This window comes from Notamacropus eugenii, chromosome 5 (assembly GCF_028372415.1).
Source record: "Notamacropus eugenii isolate mMacEug1 chromosome 5, mMacEug1.pri_v2, whole genome shotgun sequence".
Taxonomy (NCBI): Eukaryota; Metazoa; Chordata; class Mammalia; order Diprotodontia; family Macropodidae; genus Notamacropus; species Notamacropus eugenii.
The window spans coordinates 5,630,520-5,658,285 of NC_092876.1; the positions used below are offsets into that span (position 1 = coordinate 5,630,520).

The 27,766-nt window shown below is 40.1% G+C and overlaps 1 pseudogene; it reads left to right on the top strand.

Annotated features, from left to right (window-relative positions):
- The first annotated feature begins 3,877 nt into the window (after positions 1-3,877).
- On the top strand, positions 3,878-26,427 carry LOC140508229 (uncharacterized; annotated as a pseudogene).
- The last annotated feature ends 1,339 nt before the right edge of the window (positions 26,428-27,766 follow it).

Here is a 27,766-nt window from a genome sequence, read left to right on the forward strand (position 1 = left end):
AGTGGCTAAGAATTTTGTTCAGAATAAAGAAGTGTTTTTGATGGTGATTTCTCTGGCCACTGATTATGCATATTATCAAACTCAAGCTGCCATAAATATACATTGAATTTATACTTTTGAGCCATCTTAGTTCCAGCATCCCCCAGATTTTTGTTTTAGCGGTTAATATGCAATACCTTGAGATATGCATGCCTGTTTCCTGGAGACCTTCAATGGCCTGTGGTTTTCTGGGTTTTGAGTTGAACAATCATGTATTCAGGGCATGTGTGTCACTACAGAATGTGGTTATTGTTTTTCTAATTCTACTCATTGATTTTTGTTCTAGACTGCATGTAAACTAGAAAGAAAGAGCAAAGTTAAGTCCTAGGATGTACTTACTAAGAACTCAAGAGTAATGTTTTTCTCATTAATTGCCACTGCAAAAAAGTTTTAAAAAAACCGTACCTTGCCCTACACTGATTATTTGAGGAAAATCTCTCAGGGGTACGTGTGTGTGTGTGTGTGTGTGTGTGTGTGTGTGTGTGTGTGTGTGTGCGCACGTGTGCATGGATGTACAACATGGTATTGTTCTGAGTTCTGAATTCAGGTATAATTGTCTGAATTACCATTACACCAGTAAATTACTATTGAAGGGAAATGCCATGAGCTGCTCAAAGTGAGTGTGATCTGAGAATTACTACAGGCTATTGCTTATACCTGGGAAGGTTGAGAAGACAGCCTTACAAAGCTCATGGAGGGATGGTTTTGACTCAGTTTCCCCATTGTGCTATTTGCTTTGTGAATAGAAATGTTTCCCATCTCCTAAATCCTGTGTCTCCCAAGGATGCCCTGTGAATACTGTGGAAATTTTCTACATGATTGGCTATTTCATAAAGTTAACTCGGATTTGCCTGCAGTTTGAGCAGAGCTAAGGAAGTTTTACCCTCTTCAGGGCAGTTTGTGCCCTTGAAGGGATGGTCTTGAAATTGTTTCCACTATGTCCTTTCCTCTTCCTTTCATAGTAAATTTCCAAAACAAGGGCAAGTGAATTGGAAAGGTGTTTTTTTTTTTTTTGGAACAATGGGTCTTATTGTTGCAATACTTAAATGTAGTTGCTGCAAAGTGATGTAAGACCTTATAGTTTTGATTTTAGTATTCTGAATTGGTAGTCAACATTTCTTTCAATTTCCCAGCCTAAGCATTGTTGACCTGAAAATTTGGTGTTGACCTGAAAACTTGATTAGAGAAAAGGCAACAGGCTAAATGCATACATTTTATGATTTAATTAATTAATCAATTCCCTATTAAAGAAAATGGTAACATAATGCATTATGGAGCCAGAAATATTCTGGCTACTGATACAAAGAATTGGACAGCCTTAAATATGTTTTAGGACAAAGAAGTGTTCTGTGTCCTTCAGATTTATGATCTCCATAAGTGACTAACTAGACATTAGAAAGGAATTTCTTAATTGCATAGGTTGTAAATACAATAAGATAACAGAGTTTGACAAAGTTTCACATAGAAATTACGACCCAAGATGTCTGTGTTTTCTTTACCATTAACATGCCATAACACAGTATCTGTCTACAAATATTAAGATATGGAAAATGTCCCATTATTCAAGATAGTGTCTTAGGTTAAAGATCTCTTAAGGAATGTTAAGTCAGCCCTGGCTGGCTTTTGTTGACATAGGAAGAGGCATTCTCTGAGTTTGCTTCAGAGAGAACAAAGAGATTATTCCAAAATTTTATATTAAACATTATCATTGGTTAGACAAAAGGCAACAGGCTAAATGCATACATTTTATAATTTAATTAATTAATCAATTCCCCATAAAGAAAACAGTTACAGAGCACTACAGAGCCAGGATCAGAACTGGCTAACTTAGTACATTTTGCCATGAGAAAGGAGTTCTCACAGTAAACACATTGTAAACAAAGTGGCATCAATTGGGTTTTATGACCCCAGGCTAAGGGCATCTTCCTTGCCTAGTGTGCCTTTGCGATTCAAGATAAGGAAAAGTCCCATCACCCAGATTACAGACATCCTGTCCTAAACAGGCCTTTGAAGTTGTTTATCTTAACTGAGTTTGACAAAGCTGAAGTCACACCCCAAGGTATTTGTGTTTTTCTCTTAACACTAGAATGCTAGAAGAAGGGTCTGATAAGGAAGTCCCATTTGCCCATCAAAAGGCATCCTCTAAACAAAGGAGACTATTAGGTCCAGGCTCTTCTTAATGCAAACTTTGGCCGTTATTAAAGTCTAAAATTTATATTAAATATTATCAGCATCTAGGAAAATGAGTCAGTAGGCTTGCCATTTTGCACTTTGTTGAATTGTGGAATATCAGGTCTGAACAATGTCACTTTTTTTCTAGATCATCTGATGAGATACATAAATGAGGATACACACACATATATACATACATACATACATACATATCATACATATATATATATATGTATATATAAACAATACTGCTTTCCTGAGAATTGGATGTATGAGATTGTCTTCCAAATGTTTCTATTGGAAATAGGGAGATAAGGTCAAATAAACATCAGGTTCCTGAGTACTATATACTGTCCTCCTGAAAGTTTGGTTAAAAGAGGCAAACAGGCTAAATTCATATCATTTATGAAGCTAGCAGATACGTGATCATGGAGCCAGAAGATAACTTCTGACTGTCTGACACAAGGATGACCAGGCTGAAATCGATCTTAGGACAATCCCAGGATGTCTGTGTCCCTGAGATTTATGGTCTCTATATGTTTTTAACCATGCCATGAGAAAGGAAGTTTCTTAGCTGAATAAGTTGTGACCACAATGAGACCAGACAGTTAACAAGGTAGCATATGTCTCAGTGAGACAAAATAAAGAATGCCACCATTCTGGTTGCAGGCATCCTTTCATAAACAGGTATTTGAAATTGCTGACACAGGAAAGGGCATTTTTAGAACAAAGCACAGCAGTCAGATTGATTGGTTCAGGCTCCAGCCCTTCCTAAAACTCCAAAAATGATATTAAATGTTATCGATGTTTACGTTGTCCTTCAATCCTAAAGGTAATGAAGCACAAGACTAAAATGCAGACCAAAGGAGTGAAGTTTCTGAAGCTCCAATGAATACACAGAGATGAATGGAGTTTTTATAAGTTGATTTCATTCTTCCCCAGAGGGTGTACAGTCTTTATGTTTCAATTTTATTAATAATGTTATTAATGTTTTTATTATTGTCAATAAACTCAAAGTTGGATTGAGGGTTTTTCATATAAAATCGGTTTAATAAATTGTGAATAAAGTTTAAATGATGATTTTCTTTCCTGCTTTAAAATGTCTCTCTGATCACATGAAGAGGGACCTGTATTTGCTTCCCTGGGACCCGGGGGTCCTGCTTCCTGCCCTCAGTTCTCGCAGGGCATCCATCTGCCTTTCAGTGAGAGAATGTCCCTTAAGGAAAAATAACAAGATAGAGGGAAAGGCCTCCAAATGCAAATGATTCAAGACTGAAAGAGAGGGTTAAATTGGGTTGGGCAAGTGTGGGGTCCAACAGCAGGGAGGACAGGGACACCTGCCTGGTGGGGGAGGGGATGGTTGGGAGAGACAGGAGGGAGGGAGGGTCTGGGTGTCCTAGTTTGGAAGAAGGTGCTTGTGGGACTAGACCTGGAAGAAGACCAGGAGATTCTGCTCAGAAGGAGGACGGTCTGAGTCCCAGAGCAGGGGAAGGAGGGAGTGAGAGAGGTTGTGGGAGGAGAACTCTCCCAGGTGACCAGTGGAGTGGGTGGGGGCCCAGGTGGAATTTGAGCCCTGGGGTGGAGTGTGGAGGCCAGGGGATGGATCTAGAGGGGAAAGGAGTTATTTCATTGGCCAAGGCGTTCCACAGGATGAAGGGCAGGGCTTTGGGAAGAGAGGAGACCTGACTGTGGGAGCCACTGGAGGAAAGGGAAGGCAGGGCGGGGCTCTGGGTCTGAGAGAGCCCACCTAGAGTGTCCTGGCTGGAAGAGGAAGCCCATGGAGCTGAGATCCAGCTGCTTTCTTTCTTTGGAGCCGTGATTATCCTTCCTACTTCTCTGTTCCTCCCAGAAGTCATCTCTGTGCCTGCAGCTCCCAGGTAGGTCTGAATCTGGAAGCCATGTAGCCCTCAGCTCCTGCTGGCTGCCCTTTCCTTCCCATGTGACCTTGTGTTCAGTGCTGTCAGCAGGGCAGAAATTATCCCTCTAGTACTGTCTCCCAGCTCCTGTTCAGAGATTCCATTGTCCCACCAGTAGCCTTGGCTCCCTGTAGGGAAGCAGGAATCTTGCCTCCTTGCCCCCAGGGCCGACCAGCTATGGCTCTCCTGCTGGCTCCCTCTTAGATCCCAGGCCTTTCCTGTCTCCAATTTCCCTCCAGGTACTCAGATAAGCAGCCTCCAAGGCTAAGGTCCAAAGAGGGTTCCTACCCCAGGCTCCTAGGGAGACCCAGGACACAGTTATTTTGTCTGCTCAGGCTCAGCTGCCCTCCTGGGAACCTTTTGTCACTCAGATGTCCCCTCTCCTCCCCCCCAGCTTTGTTATACTGTCCTGGCTCCCAGAGCCTTCCTTACCCTGGCCTCCTGCCCTGCCCTCACATTTTTTCTAAACCCTCAGTCTGACTGCCAAACAACTGAGTCCCAACCAGGATTGTGTCTCCCCTCTCAGGCTTCCCCTGGTCACTCCTGGCAGCTCCATCTCAGAGGCCTCCCTATCTTCAACCTTCTCTATCTACCGTCTCTCCTAGACCAAGACAAGGGGGAAACGGGGTGTGTGTTGGGGGTGGGTGGGTTGGGCATATGGAGGGGGCCTGGTGCTGGACAAGCATAAAGAAAGCCTAGGCATAACCCCTGGAGCATACAGTTGAATGAGTAAAGTGGTTATCTGGGTGAGGCAGGTGTAATGAGGGAGAATTTAGATCCTGTTTATGTTTGTTGGGGAGAGGGGAGGTAGGGAGGTCAGAGGGTGGGTTGGAGGGAGAGCTCTGGCTCAGCAGCCATGGGGGCTCTGACTATTCTCATGCCACTTGGAATCCCTAAGCCCCTTCTGCCTCCTGGTTCTTTGTAGGAGAATGGGGGAGGGGAATAGTTTTCCTGTTGAGACCATCTTGATTCCCAAAGCTGACCTTCCTTCCCCCACACCTGGGTGTGTCTCCCCTGAGGGCAGGGACAGGGCCTTTATAATTCCTGTGTGACTCCAGCCTCTCTAAATCACTGAAGGCCTGCTTGCTGTCCAGAAAGTGACTGGAACCCCCTCTTCTACCTTGGAATCCTTCAACCTGCCCAGCTCAGTCTGCAGAGGACCCAGGCCTGTCCAAAGCAGGGAGCCTGGAGCCAGAGGAAATGGCCCCTGGGAGCCCCATCCCTTCAGCCCAGGTGAGTGCAGTCCTTCTTTAGACTTACTGAACATCAGCCAAAGAGACCATTTCTATGGACCCAGGATTGTCTATGAGGTTGGTAGTACCTCACCTATGGGTTGTTTCTATACAAAAGTAGGCAGGAAATTGAAAGCAATGGTAACCATACTGCCCTGCTCTCTCCTTCTGTGTTATAAAGTGGTTCATTGGCACTTTGGGATCTCCTGCACTAACCTCCCCTCCTCCCCATCCCCCAATCGCTGCCTTCCTGTGTTTGCTTTGCTTTACTTTTGCTAGCACACACACACACACACACACACACACACACACACACACACACACACAATTTCTTCCCCTACTCTTTGTTTCTTTTAACCCACCTCTGTATTGTAGCCACTGAAGGGACAGGACGCCCCTTGACCTGGCCAGGCCTAAAGCAGAGCCTCAGCTCTGGTACTTTCCACAGCTGTCAGCAGAGCAGAAAGTGTCCTCATGGTCCTGCTTTTGTCCTCCTGCATCAGGTCACACGCCTTGTCAGGTCTCTCTGAATCCTTCCCATTTACCAATTCTTAGATGAAGGCCACAAGCATTTAGAAAGGGTAGGGACACTGGGCTCACCTACTCTGTATACGAAGGAAGAAAAAACCAGTCCCTGGCCTCAAGGAGCTCCCAGTCTAATGGAGAAGATGACAGGTCAGCAGCTTTGTCCAAACAAGCTCTCTGCTGTATGGATGAGAGGTGCTCTGAGAGGGAAGGATCTACACTAGCTCAGTGTCTGAGGCAGCATCTGAACACAGTTCTTCCTAACTCCAGGGAAAATGCTCTGACCTGAGAGATGCGGTGTCTTCTTGTGGAGTAGCAAGGAGGCCAGTGTCATTCTGTGAGTGAGGAGGTGGCAGGAAACAAGGTGTAAGAAGACTGGAGTAACTGGTGATGTCTAGGTCATGAAGGGCTTTGAATGCAGAATTTGTACTTGGTCCTGGAGGTGGGGGGAGTCCAGGAAACTGGAGTTTATTGAGTAAGGGGTCAGACCTGTTATTAAGGAAAATTCCTTTGTGGACCAAATGAAGGAGGCATTGAAGTGGGGAGAGTCTTGAGGCCAGCTCACCCAGCAGCAGGCCTCAGCAACTGGCCAAGGGTGAGACAATGAGAGCCCATACCTGGGCAACTGCAGTATCACGGGAGATAAGGGAGTGTGTCTGACAGATGTTACAAGGTACAATTCACAGACTTTGACAGCAGATTGGATAAGAGGGGAGAGAAGTGGGGGTTGAGAATGAGGCATAGGTTGGTGGAGCATGAGGCTGCTTTGACAGGGAGAGAAGGTAAGAAGTTCTCTTGTGTACAGTGTGAGCTTAGGATACTGGACATCATGTTGGAGATGTCTGAAAGGAGGCTGGGAGCATAGCTAGCTCAGCTTGAATGGCTTTGGTTGTAGAAGGACAGTCAGGGGTGAGGTGCTGAAATAGGTGATTGGGTGGGGAATAGTAAATCAGTATTAAGCTCCTACTGTGTGCCATGCCCAGTACTAAGGGCTGGGAAATGAAATATCCCAAGTAAAGGCAGTCCCTGCCCTCAAGGAGCTTATAATCTAGTGAGGGAAGCCAACATGTAAAAGGAAGCTAAAACATCTCATGGATGGGTCCCAGACCCTGGGCACGGTGAAGAAGCCAGTCAGATCAAATCCCAAAGTGGTGCAGGCATGTCACAAATGGGATGGGCCCGTTGGGCTCTCTCCTTACATGAAAGTTCATGGCCCTGCCCCTCGGTGGTAAAGGATGAATGTGGGAGGATGGAGAAGGAAGGTCAGAATAGAAGGAAAAGAGGCTTAGAAGGTTCTGTCAGGAGTGAGTTAGATACCCAATTATCAGTCAATAAAAGCCTGCCTTCCTCCAGTGAGAGCCCACACTGTGAGTAAGTGCTGTGAAGGGGAGAGCAGGGACTGAAGGGGCTCCAGTGAAGAGGAGACACAGACAAATTCTTGGGAATCTCCAAAACAGCGAAACGATGGATAAATTCCATAACTGTTCAGCAGATAAATAATAGAAGTAAAGGATGTTAAAACTGAAATATGGATTCCCAATAAAGCCTAGATCTATTGTTTTAAGGAAAAAACCACAGTGATGAAAAGGTAGAAAAGAATTTTAACTGCATGATAGAGAGTGAGTCAAAATAATAGAAGGTGAGTCATGTCACTACATAATGGAAGTGGAACAAAGCGTGAAGGAGGAGCCTAAGATTTCTGGCACATTGACCAAAAACGTGTCCCACATTTAAGAGGTTGGAAAAATGAATGAACTGGGCCATGGATCAGCATATTTTCAGATCTGGTCAAACTGTCCTCTGGGTTGTTCTTCAGTTGGCTAGAATCCCTTCTCTTTTTCTCTCAAATTCCAGAATTCTAGGTGTCTCCATAGACCCTTTATTCTCTTAAGAAGACTGGCAATGTCTTTCTCCTGAATTTGCTCAAATCCAAGCATTGGTTAATAAAGTATTATCTTTGTAGTAAGTGAAGGAAACCTCCTTTCCTCTTCCTGGTTACTCATTCTAACTAAATAATCATGATGAATGAATATTTGCCATTGCCAAATGAAAGCAACCATAAGGCAAAGGCAGGAGATGTTTTGGCCATAACTCCTCATACCTGGAGACACTCAAGCCCTCCACAGAGAAATTGAGGTCTCTTTTTCCCTGGACTGGCAATAGTCTCATACTGCTCAATTTAGTCCTGAGTGTGATTATGAGTTGACCCTTGGGAGAAGCAGCGTCACCTTCATGCAGTCGAGTGGAGATCATTTTTGAGGCCCAGGTTTCTGTGGAGGCCAGGGATGGGCCACTTTGGTTGTGATTCCTAGTGTTCAGATGGTGGTGGACAACCTGCCTCAGGTGGTGTCCAGTCTTGTTTGGTGATGTGCTGAAAGGAGGGAACATCTTCCTCATTCCAGGGGTGGATGCCCTTCTAGGTCATGGGTTTCTGCTCAGTGTTGCTGCTGGCAAACTGCATCATTCCATGTAGGAACAAGGTGGTTTTCTGTTCAAGGCTCCTGTGAGGAGCCCAGTGAGGCTGGGGGTTCTTCCACCCTGACTTGATTTTGCACTGGATGTGGATTCTCCTCTATCTCTTGCTTGATCCTGCAGGAATGCAGTCCATGAGAACCCACCTTCCTGAACACTGAATATTGGCCAGGCTCTCACCTGCTGCCTCACTTACAGCTCTGATCCTGAACTGCAGTGGGCCCCTAGTGGTCTGGGGAGGGTCACATGCTCTCAGCTACCACTTCTGCCCTCTTGGTCCCTTCATGTCCTTGGTTTGGGGCCAGGAATCCAGGAGGCTAGGCAGGGGCCCATCCACTGCTGGATGATTCTGCTGCTACCACTGTCTTCCCCTTTGGCACTGAGGGCTGCAAAGGTCCTCTGGGTATCTGTGTTGGTGAGAACTGCCCCCACTTGGGTGTTTAGCACAGTGGGATGGGTGACAGTCTTGCTACCTGTTGGAACCTTCTGAAGACCAGGCTCTGCAACCTCTTTGCAAGGCAGCATTTGGCTAGAACCCTGTTGAGCAGCAGTCCCTTCAGTCTTCTCCTTTGCTCCTTCACCTTGGGGTATCATGAATAGGAAGGAGCACTTTTTGTCACTTGAGAATCAAGGGCTGAAGAGGGGTAGGGGACACCAAGGCTGCTGCCTTTCACACTGCCCCAGGGCAGGTCTCCTGGGGCCAGACCTCCTATTCTCTTCAGCTTCTGATGCTGGGACAGGGTCCAGTATGAAGCCTCAGGCTGCTTGGGCTGGGTCACCCATTTTCCCATTCTCTGGAGGGGAGGGGCAGTCTTAGGTATGAAGGGGAGAAAGAGGAGGAAAAGGGGCTGTCACTCTGTTTTGCTGGTTGCCATTGGTGGAATTTTCTTTGTGATGTATCATTTATGCCTGTTGTGAAGAGGGAGGATTTTCACTTCACCTTCTCTCTTTCTCCTCCAGAGATTTCCATGTATCTCTGATGGATCAAATAGCTCTGTTTTTCCATAGGGAGAAACAATTCTTAGTAGCCCATTTCTCAACTTTAATCTAACTGCAAATATAAAAAGCTGTTCTCCCTATTCCATCGGGCCTTTCATGATTGTGGTTCTAAATATTCACTCTGAAGCTCATTAAGGGTGTGCCCTTTGGGCAGATTTCTTCTTTGTGCTTCACTTTCCTCAAGTAAAATGATAAGGATTAGACCAGATGAATTCTGGAGTCTCTTTCACCTCTAATCCTATGACTTTGATGGCTTCGGGGTTGGTGACTAGACTTCACCCCAGAGGAGTGGGGCCTCTTGAACCATCCTCAGAAAGAACTATACACGGAGGTCATGCTGGAGAATGCCCAGAACCTGCTCTCCCTAGGGAAGAACAGTTCCTCTAAATCTATGAATCTATCATCAAAAGAACTTCCTTCATTCCCTTCCTAGTGTTCAGGATATGGAGCATTTATTCATGACTGGAAAGGCCAAAATGGAGATCTCTTGTATCTGACACAGTTCTCTTCTTGTCTGATTTCCCATGAAAGGTGTTTGCAATGTGTGATAGAAAACAAGGAGTTTTCTTTGCTGCCCCTGAAGCTGTCCCTTACTAGTTTTAGGGAGCCTGAGGTCAAAGATCAAACTGGTGTTGAAGAATCTCAGACTAATCTCAGAGGATGTGCCTAGTCTGACCTCTCCTTGAACATGAACTTTGTCTCTGAAAAAGCTCAGGCAGCTTTTCCTTAGAGTTGGGCTGTGCAGGGAAGCCCTCACCTCCCAAAGCAGCGCCTTCCCCTTTAGGTTGGGTCTGGTCTTTGGAGGTTTCTTCTTGTTGACAAGTATCAATTTGCCCTCACCAGCTCCTGGTCTAACTCTCAGATCCTTGGAATTGCAGAACTGTCCTTGACCTTCCTTCCTAAATTCCCCAAAGCCCAAAACAAATGGTGGGAAAGGAAGGAAGGGAATATAAGCATATATGTATACCTACTGTGTGCCAGCACGGTGCCAAAAAATGTTATTTAATTTCATCCTCCTAACAAGGCTGGGATTTAGATGATTTTACACAGTTGAGGAAACTGAGGCAAGCAGAGGTTAAGTGACTTGCTTTGGGAACTTTGCTACTAAGTGTTTGAGATCAGATTTGAACTCACAGCTTCCTGAACCCAGGCCAAAGTTCCCTCTCCAGTCCACTACCAAAACAGAAAACAGAATTTTCTGCTTCCAAATTGGCTTCCACATGATCTTCTTCTCATCCCCAGCAAAGTTTCCAATAGTAAATATCATGGACAAGGATCTTGAGGCATGCTGGCACCCTCCTTTCATGCCCCCTTTTCCTAAAGAGAGCTACCTTACCAATCTTTCTCCATTTTCCTCCTTTCCTTATACCCATGCCCAGGATTTCCACCTCCCAGAGAAGATGTAATCTCCCATTCTGCAGGAGGGGAAGCACCTTGCATGTTGGAGCAAGAAGATCCCAGAATCTCCTGTCCAGGTGAGTGAGGAGAAAGCAGATCTGTGAGGGCTGTTAGCACAAGGGCAGCTACATGTCACAGTAAAGGGAATGTTAGACTTGTGGGGAGGAAGACCTGCCATACCTTTCTTTTTCAGGCATTTTTTCACAGTAAGATCATGGGAAAGTCGTTAAAGCTCAGTTTCCCCATCTGTGAAATGAAGGGGTTGGATGCCTTGACCTTTCAGCTCTGTTCCAGGAATAAAACGGTGATCCCATAAGATCAATTGTTTGAACTTGGTTCATGGAGCTCTCCTTAAGGAATCGAGAAAGGGCCTAGGTTGTCTGAGATGGGCCTTTTCTTAGGCCTTCTTCAAGTGTGCAAGCATTTATTAAGTGCCTGCTGTGTGCTAAGTGCTGGAGATTCAAAGAATTGTGAGGGACATCACCTGCTCTCATGGAGCTCACAGACCAGTGAGGAAGGGAACCTGTACAGAGCCATGTAAAGCATGCTATGTACAGGTGAACCTGGAGCTAGTCAAGTGGGGGAAGGCTCTTGGATTAAGGAGGGTTGGAAAATCCTTATTGTGGAGGGTGGGCTTGAGCTGGGGCTTCAGAGAAGGCAGAGGGAGCATTCCAGGAATGAGGGCCAGCCAGGGAAAGCCCATGGAGACTGGAGATGGTTTGTTTTGTTCAAGACATGCAAAGGAGGTCTTTGCTATTGGATTATAACATATGTGGAGTTGGCATGAGATGAGGCAAGACTGGCAATGGAGGAGAGGGGCAGATTGTAAAGGCCCCTAACAGCCCAGAAGACTGTCTATGTCATCCTGGTGCTAGGGAGTCATTGTACTTTTTTGAGGAGTCAATGACATAGTCAGATGTGAGCTTTAGGAAGGTGAATTTGACATCTGGGCAGAGAGCTGAGTGGTCTAGGGAGAGACTCAAGGCAGTGAGACCCAAAAGCATGCTTTTTCACCACTGCAGGCATAATGTAATTGACTTCTGAACCTAGAAGTTGGCAGTGTTGGGAGACAAGGGGGCTGAATGTGAGAGATGTTACCAAGGTGGAAGCAACAGCACATTCCAAAAGATTAAAAATGGAGGGAGGGTGATAGTATATGAGCTTGAGAGATGGTGAACAGTGGATGACATCTCTATTATGAGCCTGGACAATCAGGAGGGTGACAGGGATAGTGTTAGGAAAGTAGCAAGATGGGAGGGTTGGGGGAAAGATAATGAGGTTAGTTTGGGACATGATAGGAGGAGAACCCAATGAGAGAGGAGTGCCACTGAAACCTGGAGGAATGAGAGTATCAAGGAAAAGGGGGTGAGTAATGGTAAGAAAAGCTCCAGAGAGGTCAGGAAAGATGAGTACTGATAAAAGGACCTTTGGTTTAGCAATTAGGAAGTCACTGGTCACTTTGGAGGGAGGTGCTTCAAGTTACCAGTGAATTGGAGACAGGATGCAGAGTTTTGGAGGAAGTAAGAGGAAAGGAGTGTAAAGAGTAATGCCCAAGTGTAGATGGCCATCTGTAAGCATATAGCCATGAAAAGGAAGAGAGATGTAGGCCAGTGTTTGTTAAGAATGGATAAAGTTAGAGTTTTTTAAAAAATATTTATTTATTTTTAATTATCAACATTCACTTTCATGAGATTTTGAGTTTTAAAATTTCTCCCCTATTTTCTCTACCCCTAGCCTAAGAGGGCATGCAATCTGATTATAGGCTATACACATATACATCCATATTAAAAATATTTTCCCATTAGTCATGTTGTAAAGAAGAGTGAGAACCAATGGGAGGAATCAGGAGAAAGAAGAAAGAAAAGAAAAGAAAGCAAATAGTCTGACTCAATCTGCGCTCAGGCTCCAGAGTTCTTTTTCTCGATGCGGGCAGCATTTTCCATCATGAGTCTTTGGAGTTGTCTAATATCCCTGTATTGCTGGGAAGAGCTAAGTCTGTCAAAGTCAGTCAGCACCCAGTGTGGCTGTTAGTGTGTACAGTGTTCTCCTGGTTCTGCTCATTTTAGACAGCATCGGTTCTTTTAAGTCTTTCCAGGTTTTTCTAAAGTCTGCCTGCTCCTCAGTTCTTTTGGAACAGTAGTATTCCATTCCATTCCTGTACCACAACTCTTTCAACCATTCCTCACTTGATGACTGGAAATCAATTGATTTCCCATTCTTGACCACTGCAAAGAAGGTTGCTGGAAATATTTTTGTACATGTAGGACCTTTTCCCATTTTTATGATCTCTTTGGGATACAGACCTAGATGTGCTCTTTCTAGGTCAAAGGGTATGTGTAGCTTTATATGCCCTTTTTGCATAGTTCCTAATTGGTCTCCAGAATGTTTGGATCAGGTTACAAGTCCACCAACAACCCATTAGGGTTTCAATTTTCTCATATTTTCTCCAATATATATCATTTTCCTGTTTTGTCATGTTAGCCAATCTGATTGGTGGGATGCGATCCCTTAGAGTTGTTTGGATTTGCATTTCTCTAATGAAGAGTGATTTGTAGCTTTTTCTTCATATAACCATAGGTAACTTGGATTTATTCCTCCCCAAACTGCCTGTTCATACCCTTTGCCCATTTATCAATTGGGAAATGACTTGTATCTTTATGAATTTGACTCAGTTCTCTACATATTTTAGGAATGAGGCCTTTACTAGAGACACTGACTTTGAAATTTGTTTCCCAGCCTTTTCCTTTTCTTCTAATCTTGGTTGAACTGGCTTTGTTTCTGCATAGCCTTTTCAATTTAATGGAATGAAAATCATCTATTTTGAATTTTGTAGTATTCTTTATCTCTTAGTTGGTCATAAGTTCCTCCTTTCTCCATTGATCTAACAGGTAAAGTATTCCTTCTTCTTAGTTTGCTCATGGTATCAGCCTTGATATGTAAATCCTGTGTGGATTTGCAGTTTATTCTGATATACGGTTTCAGGCACTGATTTATGCCACATTATTTTCCAGTATTCCCAGCAATTTTTGTCAAACAGTGATGTCTTATCCCAGAACGATAAGAATAAGGAGGACAAGTATGGGAACCTTGGTTTTATCCAACAGTAGACTGCTCTAGTCATTGACTACTGTGTCATGTATTCCACTGATCTACCCCTCCATTTTGTAGCCAGTACCAAGTACTTTTGATAATTGGTTTTTTATAATACATTTTAAGATCTAGGTTGGTTAGGCCTCCTTCCCCAGCATTTCTTTTCATTAATTCCCTTGAATATTCTTGATCATTTTTCTTACAGATGAATTTTGGTATGATTTTTTTATAAATCATAAAATAATTTTTTGTTAATGTGATATGTGATATTCAGTGGTATGGCACTGAATAAGTAAATTATTATATGTAAAATCATCATTTTTATTATATTAGCTCAGCCTTACCCATTTGTAACTGATATTTTTCTAGTTATTTACATCTGACTTTATTTGTGTGAAAAGTGTTTTGTAATTATGTTCATATGGTTCCTGAGTTTGCCTTGGTAGGTGGACTGCCAGATAGTCTGTATTGTCTGCAGTAACTTTAAGTGGAATTTCTCTTCCTATTTCTTGCTATTGGGCTTTGTTAGTAATATATAGAAATGTGAATGCTTTTTGTGAATTTATTTTATATCTTGCAACACTGTTAAATTTATTGTTTCAAAGTTTTTTACTTGATTCTATAGGTGTACCATCACAACACGTGCAGATAACTTTCTTTCTTCTTTGCCTATTCTACTTCTTTCCTTTTTATTCTCTTATTGCTGAACTTAGAGCTTCTGGGACCCTACCTATTGAATAACTGTGGTGATAATGGACGTTGTTTTGTCATTCCCAATCTTATTGGAAATGCATCCCGTTTATCCCTATTGCTAATATTTGCTGATGATTTTAAGTAGATGTTACTTATCATTTTAAGGAAAACTATTCCTCTGCTCTCTAGTGTTTTTAATAAGAATGGGTGCTTGATTTTGACAAAAGTTTTTTCTGTATCCATTGGGATAATCATATGATTTCTCTTAGTTTTGTTGTTGATATGGTCAGTTATGCTGATAGTTTTCCTGTTATTGAAACAGCCCTGCATTCCTGGTATAAATGCTACCTGCTCATAGTGTATTATTCTAGTGATTGTCTGCTGTAATCTCTTTTCTAATATTATATTTACAATTTTTGCAACTACATTCATTAGAGAAATTGGTCTCTACTTTTCTTTTTCTGTTTTAGCTCTTCCCAGTTTAAGTATCAGCACTATATTTGTACCATAAAAAGAATTTCGTAGCACACCTTCTTTGCCTATTTTTCCAAATAGGTTACATAATATTGGAATTAATTGTTCTTTACATGTTTGATAGAATTCATCTGTAAATCCATCTGGCCCTAGAGAGTTTTCTTAGGGAGTTCACTGATGGCTGATTCAATTTTTTTTTCTGAATTAGGGTTCCTTAAGTATTTCATTTCCTCTTCCGTTAATCTGGGAAGTTTATATTTTTGTAAATATTCATCCATTTCACTAAGATTCACAAGTTTATTAGCATACAATTGGGCAACATAGCTCCTAATTAATGTTTTAATTTCTTCTTCATTGGTGGTGAATCCTCCTTTTTCATATTTGATGCTGGTCATTTGGCTTTCTTCTTGCTTTTTTAAAAATGAAATTAAATAAAGGTTTTGTTATTTTATTGCTTTTCCCTCTAAAGCTAGCTTTCATTTAATTTATTATTTCAATAGTTTTCTTAATTTCAGTTTTATTAATCTCTCCTTTGGTTTTCAGAATTTCTAATTTGGTATTTAATTGGGGATTTTTAATTCATTCTTTTTCTATCTTTCTTAGTTGTATGCCCAATTCTTTCATTTCTTCTTTCTGTATCTTGTTCTTGGAAGCATTTAGAGATATACAACTTACCTTAAGAACAGCTTTTGCTGCATCCCATACATTTTGGTATGTTGTCTCATTATTGTCATTCTCTTGGATGATAACATTGATTGTTTTTGTGACTTTTTTCCTTGACCAAATCATTTTTTATGGTTACATTATTTTGTTTCCAATTCACTTTTAGTCTATCTTTCCATGGCTCATTATTACATGTAGTTTTTATTGCATCATGATGTGAAAACAATGCCTTTACCTTTGCTGAACTTTGTGTACTGGATTGTGAGGCTCTTGTGCCATAATTCATGGTCAGTTTTTGTGTAGGTGTCATGTACCACTGAGGAAAAAGCATATTCCATTCTATCTTCATTCAGTGTTCTAAAGCAGTCTACCTTATCTAAGTTTTCTAAAATTCTATTCACATCCTTAGCTTCTTTCTTGTTGATTTTGTGCTTAGATTTTTCTAGTTCTGAGAGGGGTAGTCTGAGGTCCCTTTCTAGTATAGTTTTATTCTCTGTTTCTTCCTTTACCTTCCATAACTTCTCAGAATTTGGATGCTATACTACTTCATGCATGTGTGTTTAGGAGTGATTTAACTTCCTTGACTATAGTATCTTTTAACAGGGTGTAGGTTCCTTTCTTACTTCTTTTAATTAGATCCATTTTTGCTTTTGCTTACTCTGAGAATAGGATTGCTACCTCTGCATTTTTCCTTCAGCTGAAGCATAATATATTCTACTCCAGTGTTTTATCTTTACTCTGTGTGTATCCCTCTGCTTCAAATGTTTTTCTTCTAAACAACATATTGTAGGAGTATGGATTTTATCTCACACTGCTATCTCCCTTGGTTTTATAGGAGAGTTCATGCCATTCACATTCACCGTTATGATTTCTATTTGTGTCTTTCTCTCCATCCCATTTTCCCCCTGCTTATGCTTTTCTTCTTTGTCCTTTAAAATTTTTAAAAGGAAATAGATCATGGCTGACCTAAAAAAGTAATGAATTAGACCAGAATAAAGCAGGCCTAAGGTGAATACAAAAACAAGGTGGGTAGTTATGTGGTCTTAGACATGAGAACAGAAAAGAGAAAATAAAAGCGATCAGCAGGGAACTTTACTCTGCTTATCAGTGTAATGGGAAATGAAATAGTGTAACTATTTAGTATATGAGCCACAAATGGCTTATCTGTGGATCAAAGATAATATAACCAAAGTTGGACACAAAGTTGGAAATTACTAAGGAACAGCTATGAAGCTTAGTTTATGATTTACAAAGAAGGACTGTGATAAGCCATCAAAACTGATCAATAAAGAGGAGCAGGAAGATCCCCAAGGCCATAAAAAGTACAAAAAACTGGCATTTGAGAAATGCAATGAGGGAGAGGAAGACAGGGGGAAGCCTGGGTCAGGGATCATTGTCGAGTCCTGCTATTTGGCAATAGTTGCCTTCTGTTCCAGGGTGAGATACTGGTCCTCTGCCTATAATCAGGGACCTGAGCAATACCTTCTCAAACAAACTATTTTTCAAACAGCTGAATACAAAATAATAGTCATCGCTTTTAATAAGCACAATGAATTTAACTACTGGATGTGAAAAACATTATAGTTTTTAAAAAGTTCACCACATTTGTATTTTTAAAATGTCTGAACTTAAATTACATTTTATAGTGTATTTCTCATACTATTCATTGGACTTGAACTCATGCTTCTGTGGAAATGCATTTAAAATGATATTATAGACATGCCAAGTGTTCTACTTCCACTGGGTACTTGTTTAATTGACTGCCTACATAAAGATCTCTATACAGATACAGACAAATAAACATGTCATAATTAAATAGGAAATTGATTACTAATCTGTTACTTTCTTTCAATGGAGGTAGAGTATATAGTTATGTATATGAGTATGTGTCCATAAATAAATGAATATATATGTTTTTTTCCCTTCAATTGGAGAGACCAGGCTTGAAATCAGGGAAACTGCTTCAAGGCTGAGCATTACTGTGGAAGCATCACAGCAGCCAAGATTCATGTGTGATGGCCACTCTGACTTCAGTTGGAGAGAAATCTGTGACTCTCATATCAAGATCAAGAAAAAACAAAAGAGTCACTGTGAATCTGATGAAGATGGAAAGAGTTTCAGACAAAGTTCAGTCCTAATTCACTGCAAGAGAAAGGTATCAGGGAATGGCTGTTCACAGGATCAGAAATATACTGAAAGCTCTACTGGACAGGGAAGGCCTATTGAGTCTCTTGGAAAGCCTCTGGAAGTGCAAAATTATCAATGTAATGAATGTGAGATGACCTTCAGGTTGAATTCAGAGCTAATTGGACACCAGAAAGGTCATCCCAGAGAAATGCTTTATACATGTAATGAAGATGAGAAGGCCTTCACTGATACTTCAAAGGTTATTGACCACCTAACAATTCATAGTGGAGGGAAACATTATGAATGCGTTGAATGTGATAAATCCTGTAAGCAACAGTTATCACTTACTCACCATCAAGAACTTCATTCTAGCCAAAATCAACATAAATGCATCCAATGTGGACGGACCTTCAGGCAACATTCATCCCTTATTTCCCATCAGAGAATTCATACTAGAAACAAATCTCATGAGTGTCATAAAGGTGGTAAAATTTTCAGAGAATATTCCTCTTGTAGTGTACATCGGAGAAGCCATGGTGTAATGAAATCTTATCCTTGCAATCAGTGTGGTAAGACCTTCACTGAGAGGAGCCATCTGATTATACATCACAGAATTCACACTGGAGAGAAACCTTATGAGTGTAATCAATGTAGAAAGGCTTTCAGATGCAGCTCCAATCTCACTGTACATCAGAATCCACACTGGAAAGAAACTTTATGAATGTAATCAATGTGGAAAAGCTTTCAGACAGAACTCTACCCTTGCTGCTCATGAGAGAATTCACACTGGAGAGAAACGTTATCAGTGCAGAAGGGCATTTAAACAGAATGCTCACTTTGTTTGACATCAGAAAGCCCACACTGCAGAGAAATCTTATGAATGTAATCATTGTGGAAAGACTTTCAGATGCAACTCCAACCTTGCTGTACATCAGAGAGTCCACACTAGAAAGAAACCTTATGAATGTAATCAGTGTGGAAAATCTTTGAGTTCCAACTACAGGCTTACTTGTCATCAGAGCATCCATACTGCAAAGAAACCTTATGAATGTAATCAATGTGGAAAGGCTTTCAGATCCAGCTCCAGTCTCACTGTACATCAGATAAGCCACAATGGAGAGAAACCTTATGAATGTAATCAATGTGGAAAGAATTTTAGACATAGTTCTTCTCTTGATATACATCAGAGAATCCACACTGGAGAAAAACCTTATGAATTTATTCACTGTGAAAAGACTTTCAGACAGAAATCCAGTCTTTATTGACATCAGAGAATCCACACTGGAGAGAAACCTTATGGATGTAGTCACTGTGGAAAGACTTACAAAGACAGGAGCAGTTTTGCTGCACATCAGAGAATCCATACTTGAAAGAAACCTTATGAATGTAATCAATGTGGGAAAACTTTCAGTTTTAGCTCCTGGCTTACTGTATATCAGAGAATCCCACCCTGGAGAGAACCTTATGAATGTAACCATTGTGTGTGCATTTTACATGTAGTTATTCTCTTGATAAACATCGGAGAATCTACACTGGAGAAAAGCCTTATAAATGTAATCACTGTGGAAAGTCTTTCAGACAGTGTTCCAGTCTTACTCTACATCAGAGAATCAACACTGGAGAGAAACCTTATTACTGTAGTCAATGTGGAAAGAATTTCAGATGTAGTTTGGCTCTTGCTGTGCATCAGAGCATTCACACTGGCATGAGACTTTATTAATTTATTCAACGTGGAAAATATTTCAGACAATACTCCAGTCTTGCTGAATAACAGAAACTCTGCACTGGAGAGAAACTTTATGTATGTAATCACTGTGGAAAGACTCTCAGATGCAGTTCTGGCTTCAGCACAGTTTTAGAGATCCCAGCTTTCATAGTGTTCATGTACCCCTTTTTTCTCTAACATGCTATTGTTTTCCATTTCTCAATAGCATTCTGTAGCATTCACATCCCATAATCCCATCAGGCATTCCCCCAGTTCATTATCACTTGTTTCCTGTTGTGTTTTTTTTTTCAGTTGACATGAAAACTTCTGTGTAAATATTTTGGTAACTGTTAGACATTTATTTATGGAATGATTTCCTTAGTATGTGGCACAGTGGACACAACACTCCCTCTGAAATCAAAAGACCTTAGTTCAAAATCAGTCTCTGATATATCCTAGTTGTGTGACCCAGGAGAAATCACTTATCCTCTCAGTGCCTTAGTTTTTCCTATCTCTTGTAAGACGTGTATACTAATAACACCTATCTCTGAGGGTTGGTGTGTGGATCAAATGGGAGAATACATATCAATTACTTTGCAAGTCTTAAAACAATCTTTGAGTGCTAGGTATTCTGATCATCCTTGGGTCATAAGTGTCAGTATTTGGTTAAAAGGTTTGGACAATTCAGTCATTTTTTAAGAAATGTTATTGCTTTTCAAAACAGTGTAGAGTAAGGCAGTATGTTGTAATTATAGGGCACTGGGTTTAGAATCAGGAATGCTTGAGTTCTACTCCTGCCTGAGATGCTCTCTTATTTTGTAACTCTGGGCAAAGAACAACCTCTATTTGCCTCAGTTTGATCTTCTCTAAAATGGAGAGGTTGATTCCAGGGACTGTAAGCAAAGCAACCAAGAGAAAGGCAAATTGGACCCAAGCCCTACAAGAATTCCTAGAAGAACTCAAAAGGAAATAATAAAGAGGAAAAGAAGATTTTAAAAATCAAACCAGAATGTTAGAGGAAAATTGGGAAAATAAATAAAAGCAATTGAATTAAATTGTGACTTAATAAAAGAGGCACAAAAAATACTGAAAAAACTTCCTTAAAAATCAGATTTGTCCAATTGGTCAAAAGAGGTTCAAAATTTCCCTGAAGAAAATGATCCCTTCAAAATTAGAATTGATTAAGTGGAAGGTAATCACACCATGTGTAATCTAGAAACAGCACGAAATAAAAATTTAAAAGAGAAGAAAATGTGAAATCTCTCATAGGAAAACTAGTGGCCTAGAAAAGAGATCAAGGAGATATGAGGAATTATTAGATTCCCTAAAAGCCATGGTAAAAAACAAAAGAGCCTAGATGTTAAACATCAAAAAAAAATACAAAGAAGTCTCTTCTCTTAAAACTAGAGAGTGAAGCAGAAATTCAAAGAACCTATTGGTCATCTCCAGAAAGGAATTCCAAAATGAAAAGTCCCAGGAATATTGTAAACAAAATCTAGAATTTGTAGGTCAAGAAGAAGTTAATGCCTGAAAAAAAAAATCATTCAAATACCATGGAGCTCCAATCTGGGTCTACAAAATTCAGTAGACACTACTTTTATGGACTGCAGAATTTGGAATATGATATTCCAGAAGTTAAAGGAGGTAGGATTAAAATTAAGAATAATCAATTCAGCAGAACTTAGTATAATTCTACATGTGAAAAATGGATATTTAATGAAACAATTTTTAAGGACTCCTAAAGAGTCTAGAACTGAGTAGGAAACTTGACACAAACAAAATCATGAGAAGCAAAAATAAGTCAATATGAGTGAGACATCATAAGGGACTTGAAAAGATTAAACTTTTTACATTCCTATGTGGGGAAAAACTTAGAATTTTATGATCATTAGGTTGTTTAGAAGGAGATGAGTCACAGGGAATGGTTATGAGTCCATTGTGTTGGGATGGTCTTAAGAGTAGAGGAGTGAAAAAGGGATGCACTGGGAGAGAGGGAAGGGAGAGGAAAAATTGGTGAAATTAAACATGTAAAAAATTTCAAAGAAGACTTTACAATGGAAGAAAAACAACTGCTTCATGGTAGGAAGTGTATGTCTAAATTTGTATGCACATATGTCCACAGGCAAGTTGAAGGGGAAAGAGCTAAGAGAATGGCTAGGGGTAAGAGGGAGAGTATATTCAGGGAAGTTAGGGTTAATGATCACAAGCAAAGCAGGGGGAATGAAGAGGGGACAGGGTAAAAAAGTGAAGGATAAATACAAGAGAATAAGATGGAGGGAACTGCACAGCAGTTATAGTTGTGATGATACTCACCCAGAATATAGAAAGGGAGACCAGGATAGATTAAAAACCAAAATCCAACAATATGTTGTTTCTAAGAGAGGCATGTCAAACAGAAAGACATGTATACTTCAAAGAGTGGGTTGGAGCAGAATTCGTAATGCTTCAGCTAATGTAAAAAGAGAATGGGCAACAATCCTGATCTCAGACAAAGACAAAGAAAAATACCCCTAATTGAAAGAGGTAGATTGGGTGGCATAATGGATAGAGTGCTGGGCCTGAAGTCAGAAATAGTCTTCTTCCTGAGTTCAAATCTACCTAAGATACTACTAGTACTAGCTGTGTGACCTTGGTCAAGTCACTTGACCTGGTTTGCTTCAGTTCTTCTTCTGTAAAATGAACTGGAAAAGTAAATGGCAGACCACTTCAGTATTTTTGCAAAGAAAACCCCAAACAGGGTCAGGAAGAGTCAGATATGACTGAAAGAACTCAACAACAAGATAAGTAAAGTCCACTTTGTTACAAAGCACCATATTAAGTGAATTAATAACAAAACTGAACATGTATGGACCAAATGACAAAGTACAGACATCCACTTTTGGGTGATCTTTTTTTATTTCAACTAAAATACAAAATCAGAAGAGAAACCAGATTCCATGTGCACAAAAGACCATAAGAGAGGATTCAGTATAAAACAACGAATTTCCATTTGAAGAAAACCTGTATGGTAAATATTACCCATTGTTTTCACAACTATTCAGCTTTGCTTCCTTACAGATTTTGTTCTCTGCTGTGCATTTTTACTTTACTGTTTTCCTCCCTTACCCAAATCCTAAAAAAGGCTACTATTAAACATGGATATGTACATAAACATGCTTATAAAAAAACACATACACATGTATGTGATATCATCCTCTGCTTATTTCCTATCATCTGCTTGTCTGAAAGTGGATAAGATCTTCCTACATAAGGCCAAGCATTTCTGTGCTTTTTTAAATCAGTTGCCTCATTTCCTGCACCCCAGCAATATTCCAAACCAATCAAATCCTGTCTGAAAGATTGTCTATGAAAGTTTCCCCCCCAATTCTCTGCATTCCTCCTATTGTTTGCTACATAGGTTTTGTTTCCGTAAGAAAATTTTAATTTAACAATCAAAATTACCCGTTTTAGACTTCAATAATGCTCTCACCCTGGAAGACAGTTTCAGGTCTGGTACTGCTGAGTCTCCTTCCCCCTGATCTTTTCCCCCTGATTTCCTTAAAGTTCCTGACTTTTTGTTCTTCCAAGTGAACTTTGTGGTTTTTCTAGCTCAGTAAAATAATGTTTTAGTAAGTTAATTGTGATGACATTGAATAAATAGATCAGTTAGGTAAAACTGCCATTTAAAAAAATTACGTTGGCTTTTCCTACCCATGAACAATAAATTTACTTCAGTTATTTGTACATGAGCTTATTTTTTAAGTGTTTTTATGTTTATGTTCATAAAGGGACTGTGTCCATTTTGACAGGTGTACACTCAAGTGTTTTGTGCTGTCTAGGCATTTTAAAATGGTCTGCAATGTTGAATAATATTGCTGACACATTCTAGTTTCTCTTTTTCACTCTTGATTAAATCCATTTTAACTTTAACTTTGTCCAAGGTCATGATTACTATCCCAGCTTTTTGTTACATACTAAATTCTACTCTTGCCTTTTATTTTATGTTTGTGTATTTCTCTCATTTTCCTCGAAGCAATATGCTATTGAATTAAAATTTTTAATCTCCCATCCACTCCCGTTTTATGAGTAAATTCATCCCCTTCATATTCTAAGCTATAGTAACTTGTGAATTTTCCTCCTTCCTAGTTTTCCTGACTATATTCACCCTTGTTTGCCTTTTCCCTCCTCACTCATTTGCTTCAATTCTATTTGTCACAATTTAAATGAGGCAAGTAGAGGTTGTTCTTTGTCCAGAGTTACACAACAAGACAGCATTTCAGGCAGGATTTGGGCCCAAGTCTTCCTGATTCTAAACCCAGTGCCCTATAATTACAACATGCTGGCTCACTCTACATTTTCTGAATAGCAATTTCAGTTATTAAAAAAGTGACTAACTTGTCCAAACCTTTTAGCCAAAGATTCTACTATGAGACTTTAGACTCAAGAAGTGAAAAGAATAGCTAGCACTTAAAGAGTGATTTAATTCTTACAAAACAACTTACAGATATTATCAAAATTGATCCTCACATCAATCTTCAGAGATAGGTATTACTGGTATATACGTCGTACAACAGATGGAGAAAACTGAGGCAGAGAGCAGTTAAGTGATTTGCCCTGGGTCACACAGCTAGAAAGTGTCAGAGACTTAATGTGAACTGAGGCCTTATGGTTCCAGAGGGAGCCTTCTACTCATTGTGCCACATACTAAAGAAATCATTCCATAAACAAATGTCTAACAGTTCCCAAAATATCTATACTGATTTTTTTGTGTTAACACAAAAAAACAGGAAACAAATGTTAACCAACTGGGGAATGGCTGATGTGGTTAGGCAATGTGAATATTATGGAATATTATTAAGAACTGAAAAACACTAGTATGTCAGAGAAAAAAATCATTATGTTTAAAGGTGTGTAAGTACAGTATGAAAACTGGGATGTCTAACACTGTGATGAAGCCAGAACTGCACCTGAAAGTCTTTCCACAATGACTGCATGCAGAAGTTTGCTCCCCAGTGTGGATTCTCTGATGCTCAGCAAGATTAGATATGTTTATGAATTTTTTCTACACTGATTACATTTGTAAATTTTCTCTCCAGTGTGGATTCTCTGATGTAGAGAAAGAATGGAACTCTGTGGGAAAGTCTTTTCACATTGACTACATTTTTAAGTTTTCTCACCAGTGTGGATTCTCTGACATAGAGAAAAACTGGAACTCTATGTGAAAGTCTTTCCATTCGGAATACATTTATAAGGTTTTCCAGGGTGTGTTATCTGATGTCCAGCAAGTCCAAAACTGTATCTCAAAGTCTTTCCACATTGATTACATGTAGAAGGTTTTTCTCCAGTGTGGATTCTCTGATGCACAGAAAGACTAGAACTCTGTGTGAAAGACTTTCCACACTGATTACATTTATAAGGTTTCTCTCTACTGTGGATTCTTTGATGTTTATCAAGAGAAGAACTACATTTAAAATTCTTTCTACATTGATTAAATTCATAAGCTCTCTCTCTAGTGTGGATTCTCTGATGTGAAGTAAGATGGTTCCTGTGTCGGAATGTCTTACCACATTGATTGCAAAGATAAGATTTCTCTACAGTACAGCATCTCTGATGTAGAATACAAGAGGAGTTTTCAAGGAAGGTTTTAACACCTTCATGACACTCATGAGATTTGTTTCTAACATGAATTCTCTTATGGGAAATAAGGGACCAATGTCACCTGAAGGTCTGTCCACATTTCATGCTTTTATGTCGATTTTGGCTAGAATGAAATTTTTGATGATGAATAAGTGATAACTGTTGCTTAAAGGATCTATCACATTCAATGCATTCATAATGTTTCTCTCCATTTTGAATTTTTTGGGTGGTCAATGAGCTTTGAATTATCAGTGAAGGCCTTCTTACCTTCATTACATGCATAAAACATTTCTCTAGGATGACTTTTCTGATGTCTAATTAGCTCTGGTTTCAAGCTGAAGGTTATCTCACATTCGTTACATTGATAATTTTGCACTTCTACAGGCTTCTCATGAAACTCAATAAGCCCTCCCTCTACAGTACAGCTTTCAGTATATTTTTGATCCTGTGAACAGCCATTCCCTGATACCCCTTTCTTACAGTGAATTAATACTGAACTTTGTCTGAAACTCTTTCCATCTTTATCAGATTCACCATGACTCTTTTCTTTTTTTCTCTGTCTTTATATGAGATTCACAGATTTCTCTGAAATTGAAGTCAGATCGGCCATCATTCAAGAATCTTGGCTGTTGTGATCCACAAAAATGTTTAGCTCTGAAGCGCTCTCCCTGATTTCAAGCCTGGTCTCTCCCTCTGAAGGAAACAAAAAAAGAAACATATTTATTTATGGACACATACACGTATACATAAATATATCCTCTTCCCTCCCGTATCAGTAAGAACCCCAACATAGCCTACCATAGATTCTTAGATCTGCATTCATAAAAGGGAAGCTAATTTTTGAGGGGTTAACAATCACTTTAACCAAGCACATATATCATTCAGTTAGTTCAGGGAGTCAGCACCGTGAATTTCAAAGAAAATACAGAGAAATCAAAAAATCAACAGACATGACTTCCTCTGCCTTAATCTAACAAACAATTGGACCTCAGCTGTCTGACCACATTACCAGAGAGGGAAGTAAGACATCTGGGTTCTCAAAGCCTGACGGCTCCTTAGCTGCTTCCCAGAGTCCTCATCTAGCCAAACAAATATTTATAGTCAGTAAGCCCCCAGATAATCAATAGACATGGTTTCCTCTGCCTGACCATAATTCAACAGGCAGGTACAGTTGTCTGACCATCATTATCGGAGAGGGAGGTATGACATCTGGGTTCTCAAAGCCACATGATTGCACATAAAACTGTAAATCTGCTATGCACAACTTGCTATTTCTTTCAAATATACAATAAAATTATCAAGCAAATATTTTCTCCTTTTTTCTTTCCTCCTCACACTAAATATGACTACCATTAGACACAAACAGGTGCATATATGTATGTATGTATATATGTAATATATGAATATAATATATTTATGAACATACATATATAAATATATATGTGGAAAATTATTCTATACATACCTCTATTTATCAGGTCTTACTCTGGATGCAGATGGCCTTTCTTCACATGGCCTTAATAGTTAAATTGGGTATTCAGAAGGTGAATATAAATTATTCACTCAAAGTCATTCTATTTTGGGGGAGGGGGAGGAGTGAGGCAATTGGGATAAAGGGATCTGCCCAGGGTCACACAGTGAGTGACAAATGTTTAAGGCCAGATTTGATCTCAGGTCCTCATCCTTCCAGGGCCAGTGCTCTATCCACTGCATGACCTAGTTACCCCTCCAAGTCATTCTTAGAACAACAACACTGTTTCTACATATGCGGTTCTGTTGCTTTTGCTCATTTCACTCTTCATTATTTCATGGAATATTTTGCACGATTTTCTCAGATCTTTGAGCTCATCATTTCTTATAGCACAGAACGTCATAATTTCCTTCATAATCATCTATCACAACTTGTTTAGCTAACTGGGTAGATTTCAAAAAGAATCAGTTGGCAACATTGGTTTTTGAGAGAGTGTAGCCAGTGTGCCAGGGGTAGAAAGAAGACAGCTATGCACCTTAAAAATTTCACTTTAAATAAAATTAAGGGATGAGAAGGAGGAATGCATTGGGAGAAGTGGAAAGGTGGAGGCAGAATACGGTAAATTATCTGTCATAAATGAAGATGGGAAAGAGCTTTTATATTAGAGGAAAAGATGGCAGAGGTGAGAAGAGAGGGGGAATCATACTCTAATCAGAATTGACTCAAAGAGGGAATAATATCGACACTCAGTTGGGTATAGAAATAAATCTTACTCTACAGGACATCCTTGGAAATCACTTTGAGAGAGTAGGAGAGCAATACGCAGGGCAATAGCATTTATCGATATTCTTTATTAATATTTATTGAAGGATAAATTCATATGCTTTAGGTTGGTGTTAGAAACATACACAGAAAATGGTGAAACAATGTTCCGTACAGAGATCGTACCGTTCTTGGAAATCGCTTTGATTGAAGTGTTGTTTTTCTCCATCTCCAGAATATTTGCCAATATTCCCCCCACTCCCCTTCTCTCCCAAACTATCATCTGAAATAACCAACAATCGTTGTCGAAAGCATGATGGAGGGAGATAAGTCAGTCAACCTGTTGGGCTTATCATCACAATCTGCCAAGTAGCTTTGCAAAGAATCTTCCTCCTCTGCAACATCATAGCGT